Genomic DNA, 22,068 nt, shown 5'->3' with positions numbered 1-22,068 from the left:
TATGTATAGCTTTAGATCATTAACTGCACAATATGTTGTTTAATTTTGATATTTTTTAACAGGTTTCAGTTTAATAAATATTTCGCATGTGATGAATGAATGTCGCGTATTCATTTCATGTTGATTTGTTATTATTATAGTATCAGTCAAGCCGGTCTTGGCACTCTTCGCATTAATTTTTGTTTATTTTCTTTGACATTATAATATTATGAATATCCAGTTATCAAATAATAATAAATGGTAGTCTTCCCGAAGACAGGTCCATGATGTGAGAGCCACCACAAATAAATGATTCCCTTACCCTTCATCTCCTTACAACTATTCCCACTCCTTTTTTTATTTCATGTATTTTCCTTTCCGAACTTCTGCTTCCATGCTTCTTGATCTTGTGCTTCGGCTTTCAGTTCCCTGTATTTTCTCTTCTCGCGTAGGTCGTCAATCGTCTGCATTCTTCTTCTTTCCATTCATTTCGTTCTTTTTATTTTACTCTCGACGACGTCGTGCAGGAGGCACTCTTTTTGCAAAAGAGGTCCGATCCAGTTTCCTTTTCTTCTCAGAATTGTGCCCAGTAGAGTCCTTTCTTCGCAAATTAACATTTCAAGAATACATATAAGGTGTCCAATATAGATGGTTGAGTCTTGGATTTGTAAATATTGTATAGAGCTTCGAACAAATGATTCATTTGTAATAAAAAGCCCAAAAAGTTTAAGATATTCTTATTTGTTATCGAAGTTCTGAAACTAAGCACGTTCCATCTTCGGACATTTGTAAAAGAATCATCTGTCATCTCAGTGAATAAGTGGTTAAGTCGAATTTCGGCAAAAATGTCTTAAGTCGCTGTGTTAACTCTATCTCCTAAAATAGTTATTGCATTAAAATTTATCAGTGGGAAATAAAAATCAATGAATTACTTTATATAACATTTAAATGATTAATTTTAAACATCTAATTTTACACGAGAAATCAAACTTTGAAATACTTTTTGTACTTGGAACATACGAATCGGTCTGTTTGAACGTTGATCTGTCACATCCTTTATCTTCCATCTATTATTGATTTTGGTTGTTGATTTTTTTTTTCAAAATCACTCGACCTTGATGTGGTGGTTTTATTAGTATTAACGTATGTCGTTGCGCTCGTAAAATTTGAATTCTATGTGTGATAAAATGACCTGTCTGCGGTCTATCTTAGTTAATGCGGCATAGGAAACCTTTAGTCGTTCGATTATATGTTTATAGCACATGTTCGCTGAATACATCTCAGGTGCTCGCAGCAACTGCACGGAGTATGCATTGCAATCTAATCTGCATTCAACATGCGTATTATGTGTTTCCAGTATAGGTGTCTATATACGAAGTAACAAACTCTGTTGGTACATACGTATATTGGGGTACATGTTACATTGTCGGTTCATGCGTCTGGCTGCTTCCTCACACCACTGAACTGCACTTGCGTTATCCGATGGAATGTTTTGTTGGTGTTGGTGTGGGAGTTGGTGATTCCCTATAGTGGCAACCTTGACAGTGACCCAGATTGGTCCCACGAATAGATTGTATAAATAAAATGCTCTATATACAACCGTCGTGTATATGATCGTTCGTGTGTGTGTTGAATGAAGTGCAAGGGTCAAACTGCGATACAGACGAGTCGTATAGTTCTTATGGACCATCGAACTTTTCTTTCCATTTACGCTATTTCAATATATTTTTTTCTATTATCGCCAAATTACAGGCTAAAGAAATAACTTATTGTCTCGGTCTGATATAATAACAGTTATAACCTATTCTTTCATTAGGAACGAAATTTTATGAAATAAATATTGGTGTTGATATTTAATATGTAATATAAAATCTTCTTTCTTTATTGTTATATTATTTTATGCTGAAAACAGTATTCGTTCAAAAATGATAGAAATCTTCATTTGATGATTCGAATTGGGCGATTTAATTTTTCTTTAACCCTCCGTCGGTCGGCGTGGTCTGGCCAGACTTTTTTCGACTTCAATTAAAAAAAAATACTTCTAGTAATCCTATCGACTTGAAATTTCTTGACTTTTCCTAAAATTTCATTAGCTGTCGATCAATGAAAAATTCAGGACGAAAAAATGTACAGAAGAATAATTATAAGGATATTAACTTTTTTATACTTCGAACGGTCGGAAAGGTCTGTCTAGACACCACCCATACATTTTGTATGAAATATACGCTTTTGAATGTAAACCAGTATTTTGTCTTTTTTCATGGTATTTTCTATTCAAACTGCGTTGTTTATATTCTTTGCTATGTGTTCTAACATGAATGTTAGTATTTTCATGACGAGAGTTCCTTGAAAACCTACCGAACTTATTGGTAATCGCAAACACTGAAAATCGGATGAGTAATGCACACATTCATTTCAAAGGCGCCGAAAAAGAATAAATATTGTTTTTCATTGATTTAAAGCAGAAAAATTAACAAAAAAGCAACGATTTTTTTTATATTTCTTGATTTTTTTATATAATCGTTAATACATAAGACACCAAAAACTCATTTATCCCATATAAATGCATGTAAAATGAAAGGTGGTCCAGTCAGACCTTTCCGACCGTTCGAAGGTGAAAAAATATCCGACTGACGGAGGGTTAAATCTTATGTGATATCAAAATAATCAGATCGAGATCAAACTTATATATTACTTCTTTTTTTGGCTTGTGGGACAAATGATCGGTTACATACGGCTTTGAAAGCTTGAAGTCCAACATTCCCCATCATTCACCTTAAATAAGTATGTATACGTATCTTAAATAATATTTAGCTGATTATATTATTTTTTTTTAAAGTATATATTTTAGTAAGTTAAGTATGATTATACTAACTGTTAGAAAAAATGGGATATATTTTTTGAAATTGTCACATGTATGTATGTATGTATGCATACTTATGATATACGGAATTTTTAGCCGACATTAGTATCTATACTTTATTTCGGTTCGACATAGTTTGAACATGGTTCCATTCACGTAAAAGCTATTTTTAATATTATTATTTACATATTTTGTAAGAGTATAATCTGTATATCTAGTATATTTCTGAAAGAAAAATCTAAATGCTTAGTTGCAGAGGTTGCACATATATAATATATGTGCGTTAGTGACTTAAATGTGCTGGATAATAGTTATATGTTTGATAAAGTTTTTATTTTACTCGCATTTTTAAACCTGCCGCTTTTGTGGCTTCTAGTTATGATTAGCACGATGCGTCGTATGTGTATTTGTTTGGTAGCAACTTTGAGGTTTATTTTGTATGAAGGAAGTTCTCTCCCTGTGTCTGTGGGACGAGGCACGCGGGTCAGGGTGATGTTCTGGGTGGTACTACCCCGTCTGTAGGGTGACGGGCAAACGGGTAGTCCCGCGCCAGACTGCGCCGGGAGATTTCCGACTCGGGTGTGGGTTTGTTGCGACTGTGACTGAGGATAAAGGAGTAGTAGAGCAGACTGTGAGGTGTGAGGTTCAAGGCCGCACCATGGGGGTGGCTGACCTTCAACCCAAAAGTATTTCCCTGTTTATATTACACCGGCGTACGTATAGTACGACAGAACTCGTTGTACTACAAAGATTTACTCACGTGTACGGTTCGTATCGTTCGCATTTTCGCAATTGACAACTGACAGGATCATACGTAAGAATTGCATAATGTGCACGTCGATTATACAAACTATTAGTTATACTTATTTTTATTAGTTTACAATTACTATATATGCAGTAAATGGGCAAAATAAAATGAACTGCATTGTTTTAATTTGCATGTACTGTAAAGGTATAAACGTATCAAAAATTATTATTTTGTACAACCGTGATTTCCTTCATTATTGGCTTACGTTCAAGCCTGATATATAAACCATTTAATGCGGGACTACTATTATATCATTTTTTTCTGTATAGCGTATATTCAAAATTGAAGTTTTTTTTATGCAATCAATATAATGCAAATAGGGGACTTCCTAATTCGTTTGTTTTAAGATATATATATATATATATATATATATATATATATATGTCTATATATTTATAATGTGAACAATGTGGATTGGCACGTATCCTTATCATAACCGTCATAATTATTTTTACCGCCCTTGTACGATGCTTTCACCCGACGGTTTTTTACATAAAGCCACTACATCATCGACACTTACATGTTCTTCCTGGCTTATTATAAACAATTGATTTCAAATATTTCGTTTTAATATCATTTATTTTATTGGTTCCAATCGTCTGCGTTGGGTCTTGTAATAAATTTTATATAGTTTCGGTCGGAGTTGATGATTTTAAATAGATTGTATAATATTCAACTATACTATCAAAATTAAAAAATAAATTTAAAATTTATCGTAAAAGTTACAAGGTCTTCTTCTTATCCGTTCAGCCAGCTTTCGAACGAATACCCCCTATACAGTAGGTACAAAATTCACTGCAAACGAACTATACAATATGTCCGCTTTACTTGCAAGTTATGTAATTGATTATCATAGTTACGTCACTTTCCACAGGCTAAATAATTTCGGGGTCTAATTGAGCTTTTTCATTCTATTTTGAGCTTTATCGAAATCCCAGACTGAATGATAATCCTCATGTTTTTCTTGTAAGTTTGGCCCAGACATCTCAAGTATCATCGAGAAGAAGAATTTTAGCACGAGTTTTACAGAAGTATTACTTAGCAAAATGAATTATCTTTTATCCATTTGTTATTAAAGCCGAGTTGTGTGAAGTAAATAAATCATTGCCAATCTTGTCTGTATTATTACTGCTGACAATTATCAACTATTTTATAACTCACAGGCAAATTTTCAAAATATTTGTGATATTGAAATTTCCTAAAGATTGTATCTATGCTATTCATATTGACCATGATAATTTTTCATCTCCTTTTCAGTAATTTATCAACAGCCTACTCTGATATTAAAAAAACAACCCGGCTAATTTAATTTAAGTTAAAAAAATATTACTTGTATGTTGTTACTATATTATACTATTTAATTTTCTAAAAAAAAGTTTAGGAAGCAATATTTCTAAAAAGCAACACCAAAATAATATCGTGAAATATTTCGCTTTTCGTAATTGAGAAAATTTAGACTTTTGAATACTGCAATTCTAATTAAGTTGACTATTAAATTAAAACAAAACGGCTCGTCTGATTCTTACTGAAGACTAGCGAATGTTAACAAGAATAGGAACCTATTAAATGTTTTTAGAATTTTATTTTAAAATAGATTCGGCGCTTTTTACCATAGGTTAATCGTCATGATTTGTAACCGAGTTGTTTTGAACGAATTGTACATGATTGGATTGAGTTTCCATTTCTTAGTTTTCATTCTACTCTATATCATGTACAAGTGATTTTATATCTTTTGTAGATAGATCACTAAATAAATAATATAAAAAAATAAAAGAAATATAAGTCGTGCTATCCACTACTCATTTTATACGCTCATATTAACTTCAATACTTTTACACTTGCCAAATGCATATGTTACCTTTTCACTCACTATATTTACCATAAAACAAAATTCATTAAAACCTCAATTATTTTCTTATCGATTTGCATGGATATACCTCTTACGTGTGACCATTGTTCACACTTAATTTTTTTTTAATGTTTTTAATAAAATTCTATATCACAACTTATTCTAAGTATGTATCTTTTTCTACTGGTAAATAATAGAAAAAATACATTTTTAACACGTATTTTCAACCAATTCATTCAATTTTTTTTTGACAATTTTTTTTTACATACATTTTTTAGTTTTTTCATGTATTACTCTATTGCAGTGCACTCTATTAATACATTGTGTAGCACAATTGAAATGAATATTATTAAAATGTTGCTTATATTATATCACAGAGTGGTTTTTATCGCACTCCATCAAAGTTTTAGTTTCATGAAATAAATCTAGAATTATTTGTAATTATTAATAATTAAATGTAATCATTTTTATTTATATTTGTTTTGATTTATAATTATTTTGATTATAATGTAGCAAATGTTTTGTACTTTCGTAAAGCTAATAGCATGGATTGAATACCCAAATTTAAAATTTACCAGATCGAGATTATTTTTCACTTGTCAATAATAGAACACATTTAAATTAAAGGTTATGATGCAAAATATTTTATGTGCCAATGTACTGTTTTTTCCTCTGTTACATTATTTCTTCTCTGTTTTCAGGTGAGTATTACTCAAAACGGTTTATATCAGTTCTTCTCTCAGGTATTTATAAAGTAGTGAATTTTTTATTACATATTATATGCCGATTTTTTACTACCTCTTTATTAAAGTACATTTCACATCTATATGCGGTTAATGTTACTTCATTTCTCTTCTAATTTATTAAATGTTAATGCTCAGTAAACCAACATATTTTACTAAGATCTTATCAATGGGCAGGTTTCACTATTTTGTAGCGATTTTCAAATAATGTATTTGTGTAATTAATGCCATGACCAGCAAATGAAAGTCACGTAGCATTCTTTGACACATTCAGCATTGTCTAAGGTAAATTATTAAATGTCGTGATTATTTCAAGTGCGAATGTATAAAACTACTGTCAGTGATTTTAGGTGGTCCATTTATCGTGCTCATAAGGGTGTATTCTTGTATAGAAAGTCAAGAAATCGTTTTTTTTTTTGTTTCATATTTTCGAAGTTTAACTATTTACGAATATGTTGTACGAGAGGTTTTTTTTATAATTTCAATCATTTCGGAGATACAGCTGTTTGACCATGATAATCCTCTTTTGTTTTCTTCCTTTTGCTTTGCTTCCTTTAAAAGTATTTTTCTCAAAATTGTCTTTTTCAATATGATGCCCATGATTTCTCGAGTTCTACTGGACACATTTACTTGACATTTTCAGAGAATCTTCTTTATAGACTTCTCTCTAGCATATACTAGCCTCATCCGTTAATTTCAATTTTTACTATTATTAAAAAAAAATCGTGAAACTCAAAAAGTGGTAAGAAAAATTATCCTTTTTTTCAAGCAATGCCATTTTGTAAAAAAAAATAACAATCATTTTATATGCCATTCCGACATCATTATAGATTAATAATCTTTCTTGTTTTTTTTTTTTATTTCGGATTGTTGGGAGGGTTGCAATCGTGGGCATGTTCACGTGTCATTTTTTTGGGCTAATTTTTAAAATTATCAACCTTTTTTGTTTTTACTTTATTCTGTATTCTTGTAACGTTGATAAAGTAATAGTAAAAAAAAATTATTGTCATTGTTCACAATGATATAAAAATGATCTAAAATGTATGCCTTTACACTAGAATAAACCCTTAAGGTAGAGATCTCTCTTTGAGCAGCAAAGTCTTTGCAAATAAAATCAAAAAGTTGTATTATAGATGAGTTTCTACAAAGTAGAAATTTTTATTGCGCTTTTTTATAAAATATATGTAAGTAAATACTGTCTGAATAGATTGGTAGATAAGTCGATTTCTTCGAGTTTGTTATTTAAAAATTTGGACATTTGTTTTTTATAATATCCTATATATAGTCCTACTGAATTTGAAAAAAAAACTGAGCTTACTAAGTTTAACTATTTACTATTTACTATTTTTAAAATCTGTGTCATAATATCAACGTACTAAATTACATTTTTGGGGTTTAATATGTATTTTTGCTTTCACAAATGTTTGATACATTAAAAAGTAATATATTATTATCGCGTTTTGGATCGATTACGTTTATAAACGTAGCTTCTGTGCGTAATATTAATATTTTTCTAGTTATTGTTTAATATGACTAAAGGCGTGCATTATGCTGAACAATTGCTTTTAAATATGTCAGAAATTTGTTATATGTACTGACATACAGGGTTTAAATTACAATATTTTACTGTAAAAACTATTATAAGATTTTGGTAATGTGTTTAATTAACATTTGCAACGTCATATGGGCGTCGAGAGAATTCCATCAGTTCTAAATGTCAGATTTAAAAATAATTCAACTATTTTTTTAACGTCTTTAATTTTGCTAGGTCACAATAAACATGGTCTTATATGAATTGATATCTGCGTGTGGTTCAATTGAATCTTGTAAAAAAATTTCGACAAGAAATGAAATTGAATTAATAGACAATATTTTGATAAATGATTGTTAGTTCAGTCATTTGGTGCAAAAAAAGGCTGTTGCCGGTACAGTACTCCGGGAATTCTGAAAATTGGTAATCATATAGATTTCGAGGTGCTCTTTACGAAAATCAACTTTGCCACCTCTAATTTGAACGGCAAGTTGCCGCCATATTGGAAAAATGGCGTCAAAAAACAGCTTTTTAAAAATATCTCCTTTCTGGCTGATCGTACGATAAAAGTATCTATGTACGAATTGAACTAGATAAAATTTCCTACAATTCTTTACAAAACCGTTTTTTTGTAAAATTGATAGTTTGAGAGTACGGCCGCCTCAAAGTCTTTGCTGCTTTGCCGTAGTATCAAATCTGTCCATATATGACAGCACTTTGAATTTGACCACATTCTTTCTAATAAATAAATATTTTCAATGTTAAATTAAGCGAATAAGATCTAGAAATAAAAATTCAAATATTTTTCTGTTTTTTGCTGATTTTTTAACACTTCATGCTACTTACTTATAGCTACTTTGCCATTGCCATTGCCTAAAAAATATTTGAATTATTTTATCTCTAGATCTTATTTGCTTAATTTAACATTGAAAATATTTATTTATTAGAAAGAATGTGATCAAGTTCAAATTTGAGGTGGCAAAGTTGATTTTCGTAAAGAGCACCTCAAAATCTATAAGATAACCAATTTTCAGAATTCCCGGAGTACTGTACCGGCAAAACGACCAAATGACTGGACTATGTATAAGTACATTATTCAAAACATGTAAAAATAAATGACTTGTGCATAACTATCTAGTATGTAGACTGATGCTATTTAGTATAAAGTCAAAACCGGTACGGTAATTTTCAGTTATGCTAATCCGGAACGGGAGGAGAGGGGGTGGTATGGCAAATAACTTAAATATGACTTTGAAATAACATAATATTGAAGGATACAATAATAAAAATCAGTATATTTTAAATGAATATTTTCTTCTAATCATAAATACTGTCTTTTAGTATGAACTTTATTATTCGATTATACGTTATATTGTCTTCTATTGTTGGGTTTACATTTTTTTATGTATTATTTTTTATTCTGTTTTAAACTTTGTATAAAGTTCTGTTCAATTTTCTTTATAATTAAAGATTAAATTAACTGAAATTAAATGAGGGAAGCTATTTTGACCCGCCTTTGGAATTTCGTTTCGAAAATTTTCTCATTCATAACGTATTGTTTCATATAAGCATTCTAGTTGTATATACCATTTTCAGATATTTTATGAGTAGTTGTGATTTTATTATTACTAATTGGGAAGATTCAATATAAACCTATACTTTTCGAAAACCCGGGAAAATTCGGGACTAAAGATCTAAATCCGGGACTGTCCCGGCCAAACCGGGACGTATGGTCACCTTATATATAACATCATCTCGTTATGTAAAGTACGCTGGTGTTTTCTTTAAAAGAAATGGAAAGTCATTCCTTAATTGACAACATGAAATTATTCTATTATTGCTATCACAGAAAACGTAAATGAATTCTTTGTCAGATGTTGCATTAATTGCATACAATATGCACTTAATATAAATTATGTTAATTGGTCAAAGTGATCTTATCCTTACTCTATAAATTTCAAATGCTTTTCGTATCTCCTGCATGACGTTCAGGAAATGCATAATGCAACCTTGGGGAATCACCTCCCAATCTCTGAATCTGCGCTGAATCTTCCAACTATTTAATCAGTACATTAATCAAAGTTGACTTAATTTTTAGTCTGCTGACTACAGCTTTTTTGAGTATACTGATATTATTGAGTTGATTTTTTTCATTAAAGTCGAGTATTTAAGCTCTGTAATTGCATCGTTCAAGCTTACTTAGTGCTTCGGACTGTTCATAAGTGGTTTCTATGAAACATTACAACATTGCTTCATACGGTCGTTCGTTATATGCGAGCATGTGAACGTGGTACCCACACGAACACGCGGACACACGAATGCTGAGTTTGCTGTGAGCTGTGTTCTACTGGCTTTGCTATATCAACGTCCCGCTATTGGTAGAGCAACGTTGCCAAGTGGATATACAATATCAAGCGTGTGACATGCGTTGGAGCGTGTGTGAGTGGCAATACGCAAACGTTGCAATTGCCTCATATAGACAAAGCGTTCGAAATACTCGAGTATGCAAAATATCAGTAAAGTACATTAGGCAGCATGCGTGCGTGTGTTCATGACGACATTAAAATTTTGATTCACTAATTAAGGGGGTTTTCTAGTGAAGAAATTCCAAAAAATCGTATTCTTGTTTTTTTTGTTTTTTTCATATTTACAAAGCTTAAATATTCAAGAATATATGTGCGAGAGGATTTTTAAAAAAATTAATTATTTTCAGAGATACAGCTGTTTTCGATAATCCTCTTCCGTGTCCTTTCTTTTGCGAAACTTGCGTTTTTCTCAAAACTGTCTTTTTCAATACGATGTACACGATTTCTAGAGTTTTATTGGTCGATTCATTTGAAATTCTCAGAGAATCTTTTTTATAGACTTCTCTCTACTTCTATCAGAAATTGATTCTTTTGTCAAACAGTCACCATTTGGTCAAAAATTCATTTTTTAAACTAATCCTAGTAGTATATCGATAACATTCTACATTAATAATCTTTTCATTTTCTAAGAGGGTTCCAATCGTGTACACGATCACGTGTCAACTTTTTGAGAACCCTCACTTTAAAAAAATGCTAAATTTTTAAAATTATTAACTTTCTTTTTATTTTATTTTTTGTACTCTTGTAACGTTGATAAATATATATATATATAAAAAATTGCCTTTTTATGATGATTTAAAAATGACTTAAAATTCGTGTCTCTACACCGGAACTACTACCTCCTAAGGGGGTATTCTAGTGTAGAGCGATGAATTTTAGGTCATTTTTAAAGTGTCGTAAAGGAAAGCAATGAATGTTTCTACTATCCATTTTTTTTACCACTTGTTTATTAATATTATTAAAATACAGAACAAAAATTAAAAAATAAAAAAGTTGAAAATTGTAAAAACTGGCAGCTGATAAAGTGGGTCTCAAAAAATTGGCACCTCAGTCTTGACATGATTTTAGCCCTCCTAGCCATCGGAAATGCAAAAAATAAAAAGATTATTAATACAATGATGTCGCAATCGGCTGAACTAGCGATGAGTAAAACAATTTTTTTTTCACAAATTGGCGACTTTTTGGGATGATTCTAGTTCAGACTGTAGATAGATCTATAAACAAGACTCTCTGAAAATTTCAAATAAATTGGTCGAGTAGAACTCCAGAAATCGTGACAAGAGTACTGAAAAAGTAAGTTCTGAGAAAAACGCATTTAAAGTTTTGCATGAAGCCAAACCAGTATGGAGACCGAGTCAGTAAAATGGCTATATCTCCGAAAATAATTCAAATTTTCAAAAACCTTCTCGTACCCATATTCTTCGATAGTTACACTTTGAAAATATGAAATAAAAAAAAATCGATTTTTTTGAATTTTTACACTAGAATACCCCCTTAACTGTATTTTGTTTAGATTTTATTTAGATACGTGATAAATTTTGCTATCGCAATTTATTTTAATAATAATGCAATATTTAAACAATATTATTTTACATAAATTCAAATTGCGCTAAATCGTTAAACAGGGTATACGTATACAAGTAATATTATTGATTTCATAAAGAAATCTTGTTTTTTATTTCAAAAATTTAAAGAAAACTTTTTAAGTTTGTATTTAATTGTTATTTTAAGGACTTCGGAATCTACAATATTAGTTATGACACTTTGCATAAGCCATTACGTTGGCTGCCTCTCTAACGGCTACCTATATGTACTTGTATGGACTGAATTTGCGCATGTCTGAGAGAGTATTAGTATGTGTGTATTGTATTCTGAACTTCCTGTAGAGTATATGTATATATAGGGTAGCACACAGAGTTATAGAAGCATTTGCCACTATGGCGAGGTTGCCAAGCGATGTTCGCGTACCGAGTATTGATTGCGTGAATGTGCCTCGCCGGTAACAGCAGTATAGCGAGCGGTTACATGTCTTGCTTCCTTACTATTGAAAATTATATGTGATGACAAAGAAATACATTCATTTATGACCTGCTTACAATTATCAGTTCTTATCATACTCTGTTATTCCCGCATCTGGTACGCGGGCTAAGGTAAAATTTCGTTCGGTTTTTTTTACTGAGTGAGATAATAGATTGACATATAGGAAACGCAGGGTGGGGGAAGGCCTGTACAACACTTCGTAACAAAATTGCATTTTTTGTTTTTTAACAGACAAAACATATTTCTAAAAATTAAGCCTATATGCAATTTGCGCAACGACTATTTTAAAATAATCTGCATATACACCTATCCCCCATTTTACACAGTATTCCTTTTACACGTTTTAGAAGTTACACGGTTTAAAAAAAAAATTAACGAAATTTTTCAAATTTGCATTTACTATACTATAACTTAAATTTGCTTATATCTACAATAAAATTTTTATTATTTTAATGTTAAAATACAACACTACAAAATGTATGTTACAGTTACGAATTTTTAGTACATAATCTATGTCTATGATGAAAATATGTAGATAAGATGGAAACTCCCCGTTTCATGATCGGAACTAAATTGCATTTGAGAATAAGCTAGAGTTTGTTTGAAATACCAAAACAAAGAGCATCATTGTATTTAAACTTTGTTTTTAATTAGTGTTTATATATAATTAATAGCTCTTTCTAGACCTATAATTCATACAATTATTTAATTTATGCAATTATTTATACAATTGCAAAAGATAAAAATGAAAAACTATAGAGTAAAAGAAAGGTTATATCGTTACAAACCAATAAAAATCCTTAAAATTATATCTTTTATCTAATAATATTTTTTTATATTTGTTTTATTATTGAAATAGATTAAAATTCTTATAATTTATTAAATGTGTTTATATTAAATATATTACTATTTATTTTTCGTTCATATTCTTTGTTATTCACCATATTAAAAACTGACAAAAAGGGCCTCTTTATAGTGCTTTTCGTTTAGCACGGTTTTTTCATATAAGAGTGAATTTTACGAGTTACACTGTTTGTGGAACCTATTTTATGTAAAGCAGGGGATAGGTGTACTACATTGAGCCATAAGACAATTTGCTTGAACATTTAATTCAATAAACCAATTTTAGACGAATAATGCTGGAAAATAATTAAACATTCGATATTCTCGATTTTTTTTAAATTGACATTTTTATGTGCAAGAAATCGATTTATTTAGTAGTGAGATTTTTAGAATTTAAAATCCATTTCTAAAATTTGATGGTATTTAATCACACTTATGCTAGCCAGAAATAATGCATTTCTTCTATAACTACTTAACTTTTGACGTTTATATACCTTTTATATCCTTCTGATTTAACTCTTTGATTTGCTACGAAAAAATCAAAGGTATAAGATCATATTTTTAGATAAATTGATTTTTTACGTTAAATATAAAAAACTATTATCATCAACCTGTCTTTTTTCTGTTTAATTTTTCAATAATATGAAATCTTAACACTCTATCGACCGCTAGCCGGCTTTCCTATTACTAACGCTGGAATATATTAATAGGAAACCAAGCTTTGGAAACGTTGTTTCAACTACGAGTGGTCGATAAAGTGTTCAGTGATATTTGAGGTTAAGTGGTCTACCATAATTAATCCCACATTTCAATCCTTTAATCATTCCCCATTGAATTGCATCCTTCATTTCAATTTATGTGAAACTGAAAGATATACTCTTGAAAAAAAAAGATTATATATACATGTAATTACCTGAATCATCTCATCTTCGATATTTTATGTGTAGCCTATCCAGATTATCCATACACATCCTTTTAGTAAAAAAAATTTTTTTTGTCTGTTTATATTTAGTTTTTAACTTTACTTTTTCTGTTTATTTCAATTTATAACAACAATTACAAAAAAGAGAAAATTATAGATATACATATCAACCAAAAACGTCTAAATATAATGACGTTATTTAGACGTCAATAACTCTGTACATACTATAATGTAACACAAAATTGTCAACAAATCATATAGTTTTAAATGTTCCAATTATTAATAGCTTAAGTAATAGCTTGGTCTAATACTGTGTAATAGTTCAGTGATTTTTGAGTAATTAATTTTTTTTGTATATAAACATAAATATATATATAGTAGGTTCTTCAAGGGCGATACATCAAATAAAAGACAAAGATTTAAAAGTTAATATTTAATTTTTCCAAAAGTTTCAACATAGGATTTTATATCATTATCAGTAGATATACAGAGTGAACATTGAGAAATTAATATAAACTTTATAACCTTATCCGTGAATAACATTTCTAGGACCATAGTAAAAAAAACACAATGGCCTCAAGTGTTCTAGAATTAAAACTTTTTTTGAACTTTGAATTTAAAAATTTTAAAATCGGTCGACTTTGAGAGACCCATAAAAAATGTACTAAACTGCGTTGGGAGTTTCATCAAATGTTGACAAGAGACTTGGAAATAATCAATTACAATGTGGCAAAATAGATGATAAAACATTTAAAAGTACGCATGTTCTGTATTCTTCAGAAATTATTTTAAAAAGTTATCACTGTCAGTTTCAGTGCAACGTGAAAATCTTATAAATCTTATAAATGTTACATTTTCGTACTATTGTAGATATTTACTTCGAAACGTGTGGAATAAAGATGGATTAAAAAGAGTATATATTACATACTTAAATTATTAATTAAATAAACATAATTTATAATTTTTATATAAATCCTTATTCTCGTCATAAGTATATATTACATACGTAATTAAATTAATTAAATCAAAATAAATTACATTATTTATATAAATTATATGAATTAATTCTATATTTAATAGTCAGTTTGATGAAACTTTGTGTGGTCATATAAAGAACATTCTAAAATATTGCCTACAAAAAGTGGTTTAATTGTGAAAAATTAATAAAGTTTGGAATAATTAATCGCGCTCTTAGTACCGTTTGCACCTTATAGATATATTTCGTTCTGTCACCGTTGATGTTCAAGTATAATTATTCCAATTCGTTTCCAATGAAATCAGTCGAATAAAGGTAGAATGTTACATACAATCACTTCTTTTATGCCGGTATAGTCTTAAATTGTTCTTAATGGTCACCGATTTTTACACATGACGATTATACTCGTCAATACACAAAACTTTGTCAATTTTCCATGACGATTCGTCAATCACAGTTAACTGGTTGAAATATTTACATTATATTTTTTACTTGATGTTATTCCCGCAATTGTTAATATATATAGGTTAATATATATAGATGATTTGAGCTAAAACTAATACAATCACATCAAAACATGATTACGATATTATTTAATTATGAATATTGTTAGGCGATATACTTACAATAAGTGTTTACGCTAGTGAAAAAAATATAAAGAGTTAGTTTAGAATTCGGTGAGTGTGAGTGGGTGTGTATTCGGTGGGCAAATAAGTTATGGGTTGATGAACCTGCGTGGATCATGGCACCTGTTGATTCTAGCTCCTCTTACTCCTTTTGGCCCTAAACGGTGTCGACCTGCCATCACATACTATCCAGTTTGTTATTTAGTTTGTCATAAACAGGCCACATGCCATTTACTATTCTTTGTATTACTTCTTTCATTCATACCTGACAACTATGCCTTCTTGATCACTACAAACATTAAGTTCTGTATTTTCCATGACGATTCGTCAATCACAGTTAACTGGAAATATTTACATTATCTTTTTTACTTGATGTTATTCCCGCAATTGTTAATATATATAGGTCTGATGATTTAAGCTAAAGCTAATACAATTACATCAAAACATGATTACGATATTATTTAATTATGAATATTGTTAGGCGATATACTTACAATAAGTGTTTACGCTAGTGAAAAAAATATAAAGAGTTAGTTTAGAATTCGGTGAGTGTGAGTGGGTGTGTATTCGGTGGGCAAATAAGTTATGGGTTGATGAACCTGCGTGGATCATGGCACCTGTTGATTCTAGCTCCTCTTACTCCTTTTGGCCCTAAACGGTGTCGACCTGCCATCACATACTATCCAGTTTGTTATTTAGATTGTCATAGAAAGGCCACATGCCATTTACTATTCTTTGTATTACTTATTTCATTCATCCATGACAACTGTGCCTTCTTGATCACTACAAACATTAAGTTTTGTATTTTACATTAAATTCGTAGTTCAGTACATTTATTCAATAATCGATCTTTGTTTGCTATACCGTGAGGAGAAAGGTACATCAATTTGATGAATTTTTTTTGAAGAAAACAATTTTTTGGCTAAATGCTGTTAATTGTATGAATTGTTTTAAGTTGTGTTTGTTACTATTTTTGAATAAGTGTTCTCGTTGTTCTTTACCCCAATTCAACCTTAATAAGAGTAGGTTTAATTAATTTAGGATATTGAAATATTAGGTTGTCAAATATCTCCCTTTCGCTTTTTTGCTATTGGTTTATAATACAAAAAGGCGGAAGGGAGATATTTGACAACCTTATATATGACTAATTGATTGTTCGAATTGAAACAATTTCTATTGCGTACTTTAAAATAATGAAGTATAATATTATGTTTACTATCTCAGTTAAGTTTTTTTTAATGTACGTTGAAATTACTTGTTACGGAATCTAACTGGGGGGGATGTTGTAGTAAATCAAAAGGACTTCTTCTACGCTTACAATCTGAAACTCTACGGACGATTACTGATGCCCCAGGGTTTGTAGCAACAAAATCATACTTGATGACCTCAACATCGTTTTTGTAGTGGATATCATTAAGAATAGCGCACTAAACATTATTCAAAAATTTACAATCATCCAAATGCCACAATGGCTCATTTGCTCTTGATAATTCGCCTATAAGAAGACTACACAAGAAACTGCCCGTACACTTACCTAATGTAAAAAAATGCCTTCTAATTGCTTATTGGAGCGATTATTACTATTTTTTTTTCTTTGTTTATTACCCATTTTTATTTGAGTTTTTTATTTATTTAATTTTTTATGTTCTTTTCTTCTTTTTCTCCTTTGATTATTTATTTTTATGTATAATATAACTTATAAACTTTTGTCGATAACTCTGATTGTTGTATATTGAGTGAATGATAAAAAAAAATACTTGTGGAAAAGGTAGTTAATATACAAAGCATCTAATTCGTCGAATAAAAAGGATAAATTAATATTGATTATTCATATGACATGTGTACTAAGCAGTTCATATCACGAGAAACGAAACAAAATGTTGGAAGATTTTTATAAAATTTGAATTAACAATTTTCGTTAGATTGTGAAATGATAGGTTAAAGCTTATTTTTTTCTAATTATAGATAGCTTTTTTATTTTTCGTTATGTTTCGGAGTTACGTTTTCTAAATGTTTTAACCTTTTTGTTTTGTTCCTTCTGGTATGAATTGCTGACATCAACAGTAATTTATAAAACCCGAAAAAAATGTTGGAAATATCGATAAATTTAGTTGTAATTTTGAGCTAAATCTATAAATTACATATATCAGATTACGTTTAAAGGGATTTAAATAATGCACGAAGACCAATTCAGTTAATCAATTTTATTAGCTAACAAGATGCTTCTTTTTGAAAGGATTATCAATGGTACCATTAGTGCTAATTGGGCTATTCATTTTTGATCTTAGATATCCGAGTCATCAATAAATTCTGCTTCAATAACATTTTAATAAAAACAGTTTCTACTAATAATTTTAGACAATAGCTAATATTCGAATTTCATCAAATGCTGCTTGACGTGCGCTAGTGCAATACTAAGATATTGCATTAATTAAATATTAAATTAGTTTTTCTACTGTCTTAGCTTTTGAATGTGTTACCTACCAATATACTAATAATCAACATTATTTTCATGATAACAAAAAACATTGGTAAAAAGCTTTTTGAAGGTAAGCTTTTATTTTATAGTACAAGAAACTTGACTCAAGTTTTAGATTATTGTAGAATAAAGATTTTCCTGAATTGGATCTCTTCCTATTAAAAAAAATTATCGTTTCATAATTGCTACAATTATAATTTAACAACAGGTGCTTTTTGCGATAGTATTATATGTATATGAATATCTACTTAGCATTGCACGCGACAAGTATATCATACAAAAAAGTTTAACTCTTGCTACAATGTTCGATTCATTAATTTCTTGGATTTAGCCGTAATGTAATAGTTATTTATTTTTGCAAGTGCTTTTCTTTTGTTCGCTGAATCTCGATTCCTATATAAATTGAAACATATGGATCTAATAAACCTGCATTTTTTAATCACTTAGTTTTTTGTTTGGCGTTATGCTTGAACTAACTCATCTATAAATTATATGTATATGTGTATATATATGTGTGTGTACCTGTGTGTTTTTAAATACCTGGCATAACATCAATAAAAAATATTTTTTATTGATGTTACGCCCGATCTTTACCTTTAATACATATGTCAACATCAAATTCAGAATTATGCAGTACATACACGCACACACACACACACACACCACACACATATATATATATATATATATATATATATATATAAACATAGTTCAGTGTTTCAATTAGTAATTGATTACATTTCAAGCCTATGTGCTAATTAATTCAAGTCTTTTTATTGCACTGAATTCCGGTCTCAACATAAACCGAAACTATAAAATATTGTGTTTTTCGATGTATATACTATAATTTTATTCTATTCAGATCGTAAAAAACAAAGTATTATTTCTGATAATTCAAATAGTAACGAAAGTCACTATTCGCTGGTATGACCATTTGTCATTCGCGGAATCAAGATAAACACGTGTTCCTGCATTCTGTCGAATTTGCCCATATTGTAAGATGACATTTGTGTATATTACTGATTCATGATGTACTCCTCTGGCATTCGATTTTATTATGATTTGGAAGAGCCATGTTTGACTTTTGTTGATTACTGAATTCACTCGCATTTTTATTCGTTTGCTAAATTTGAATGTGTGTGTTTTGTAAAGTAGCGATCACAATGTGACGTATGAGACAGAGCGGCTAGCGATGTAAAAACAGCGATGATGTTTTCATGTCGCGTTGTTCTATACGAAGCTTCGATGGCGAGTACCACACGATGGCCTCCCGGGCCCCAGTTATTTGCGCCGTTCCCTCTCGGCATATGGGTCGCTCTCGAGCAGCAGTCGGAGCGTGCACTGTAATGGTGTGTTAGCGAGTCATGTCGTATCGGCGTGCGGCCGCATACATTGACAGTCGTATTGTAGCGCACTCCGTACGACCGTCGAACAGAGCACTACGGCGGATGAGTGTGTGCACCGAGTCGAACTCGCTCGCTCGCTCGCTTCGCTTGCTCGTTGCTTCCGATGGCTATGCGCTATGCGCTATGGATAGCAGTACGAACAACGCGCCCGACGCGACCGTTGCTGCGTCGTCTTTATGAAACTAACGACCTAATGTAGTGACAATTATACTGTGATAAAAAAAAAGTACTTTAATTTATTCGATTGCGTTGTGATTGGTTTACAGAGTTCTAAGTTTAGGGTAATATCATGTGTAGTGCGCGTGTACAACAATATTGCAAAAGTGTATGGTGTGCTTTAAAAAAAATTGTTCATGGAGATTTATAATCTAATCTATGATAAAAATACAAGGAATACGGTTAATTTGTGTAAATAAAAAGATCTACGTATCAAATACCGGGTGAGTGGAGTTTTAAAAAATATTTTTGGATACAAAATCATCGAGTTCTCAGAAGTGAATCGTATGTGATCATCGTACATACATTGTATAGTGTTTTATTGTGGAGATACGCAGTTGCCAAATCGTCCAATGTGACGTTTCTTTTAGCGACCGTAATGCTCGTATTGCTCGCTTTCAATCTACAAAATCATTCTGAATATATGTAAGAAGTGTATGTCTCGTTGCGAATGGTCGTTTCGCGGCCGGCGCGAACTAGTGTATATTCCCGGAATCAGCTGATTGTTATGCGTAGGGCGGGGAGGTGGGGGTGCAGTTCCCTCTCTCCACTTTTACGGCTCGGTGACCTTACCATTTAATACTCTGATCAGCTGTTTCTCCTCAATGTACTCATATCAACTACTTTCAAAATAACGTCAACATCCTATTTACATATGTTTAGAACACTGACTAGTTTATAACCACACCCATACGTCGGACGATTTGATATAAAAAAATGTTTAAACTTTTTTAAGTTGTTATTGCAATTTGTTCCGAATTACGTTTTTTTAGATCATTGAAATTCACAATTAAAATTACATGTTGAATTATTATTTAAGGTTCCGATACAATTTTGCTAAATGTAGATTATATACAAGTCGTTAACTACATATAATTATAGTGTACGTGCCCTTCTAGCGACTGATTATCTTAGTACTTCTAGTTACTTCAATACTTTTAAACTTATTTCTTATAATTTTAATGTTTGTAATTGAAAATGATATTTTTATAATTTGATTGAAATTGACCACTTTCCGGAATTAGTTAGCAGAAATGCTAGTTTGAAAATTTACAAGACTAAATTATTTAATGAATCTGGAAAGACGAAATTAATGCAAAATAAAATTGGTTTATCATCGCGAAGCGGAGAAGACAACGAGATTCTCTTTGCCGTCTTCCCGCCTTCGTGCAAATACTGAATACGAGCCAGACACATTTTTATATAAAAATAAACAATAACCCATATGACGTGTTCTCTGAATTGTGCTGTTCTTGTTTTAAATGTGCTTTCCCGCCTCCGTAGAATCTTTGTTATTAAATCTATATGTGTGATATCGACAAAACATGTGATTTAATTTTGCGTCATTATCTCTGGAGTTGGATTCAATCAAGCTGTCAAAAGTTATTCTATGAAACAATTTTATTGAGTCTTATTTGATTGTTGTCCGTTGTTTCATTTCACTCAATTTGAAATTGATCAATATATTATGTGTAATTTACGCAATATTTTATACCAGACACGCTGGATTGTCTTATTTTTAAATCCTATTATGTCCAATATTATAGTAGTATAAAATTGACAAAAGTGAGCTGCTAACCAGGACTCAAAATACAATTCTGTTTACGTAAAACAAACAGTATTAAACTCTTAGGATTACAAGATTATTAGCCTTGTTATACACGATCTCTGTTGAATATTTTTGAAATTTCTTCTTAAAACTAAAGCTTGTAAAAAGCTTATTGTATAACAATTAAGTCTCGAATCATATTTATTAGGCATGTGACTGCAGTCGACTCACGTAATTAAGTAATTTAGGATTGCCTATCAATCAAAGATGAAATTTATTCAAATATTAGCGCGTTGTTCAATATTAATCTTCTGTAGTAATAAATAATAAATAAATAAAAAGTTACTTACATAAATTTTCAAGTATTTGAAGGTAACAATTCTCGTTACTTATAGTTCTTTGCATCTATGTATGCATTTTATATTTGAGGCATAAAGAAAGAAAAAAATCTACATGTAGGTGTGTATGTGTTTGGATACAAATTTTCGTCGACGGATCGACCCATTAAATGATTCAAAAAACATATTACTTGCATTGACGAAATTAAGAACTTATTGATTTTTTAGGAGGCAGGTCTATCGGTTTCTGAGATCCAATAAATAAATTATAAATTTGTCATTTGGCTGTCAAATGACAAAAATTATCATTAGACATATGAACATCAAATTATCAGATATTTTATAGAGATTTTTATAAGTACAAATTTTGTTTCTATTTATATGGGTTTTGTACCAATGTTTATTTGTTTAACAGCGACGAGGCTCTTAAGCCTCGTTCAAAAATTTTTTTCAAAGTTTTCAAAAAATCTTAGAGCTTATAGAAAAAATTACGATACAGAATGTTTCACCAATCTGCCTTAAGACGCGTTACTC

At 30.5% G+C, this 22,068-nt stretch overlaps 1 protein-coding gene across 7 annotated transcripts in view; it reads left to right on the top strand.

Annotated features, from left to right (window-relative positions):
* Positions 1-22,068, top strand: part of LOC113378755 (trithorax group protein osa) — a 102,915-nt gene that overhangs the window by 34,821 nt on the left and 46,026 nt on the right. The window contains exon 1 of one of the 7 annotated variants that reach the window (XM_026619346.1): positions 19,545-19,871. The exons of the other annotated variants lie outside the window; for them this stretch is intronic. The gene's annotated coding sequence lies outside the window, so the exon portion shown is untranslated. Of the gene's footprint in view, positions 1-19,544; positions 19,872-22,068 lie in introns of those variants that run through there. 7 annotated transcript variants of the gene reach the window in all.

Source organism: Ctenocephalides felis, unplaced genomic scaffold, assembly GCF_003426905.1.
Source record: "Ctenocephalides felis isolate EL2017-DRISC unplaced genomic scaffold, ASM342690v1 CF-g0.4_SCAFFOLD_01886, whole genome shotgun sequence".
Taxonomy (NCBI): Eukaryota; Metazoa; Arthropoda; class Insecta; order Siphonaptera; family Pulicidae; genus Ctenocephalides; species Ctenocephalides felis.
The sequence above is the reverse complement of the archived record's forward strand: the minus strand, read 5'-3'. Positions and strand labels throughout refer to the sequence as shown.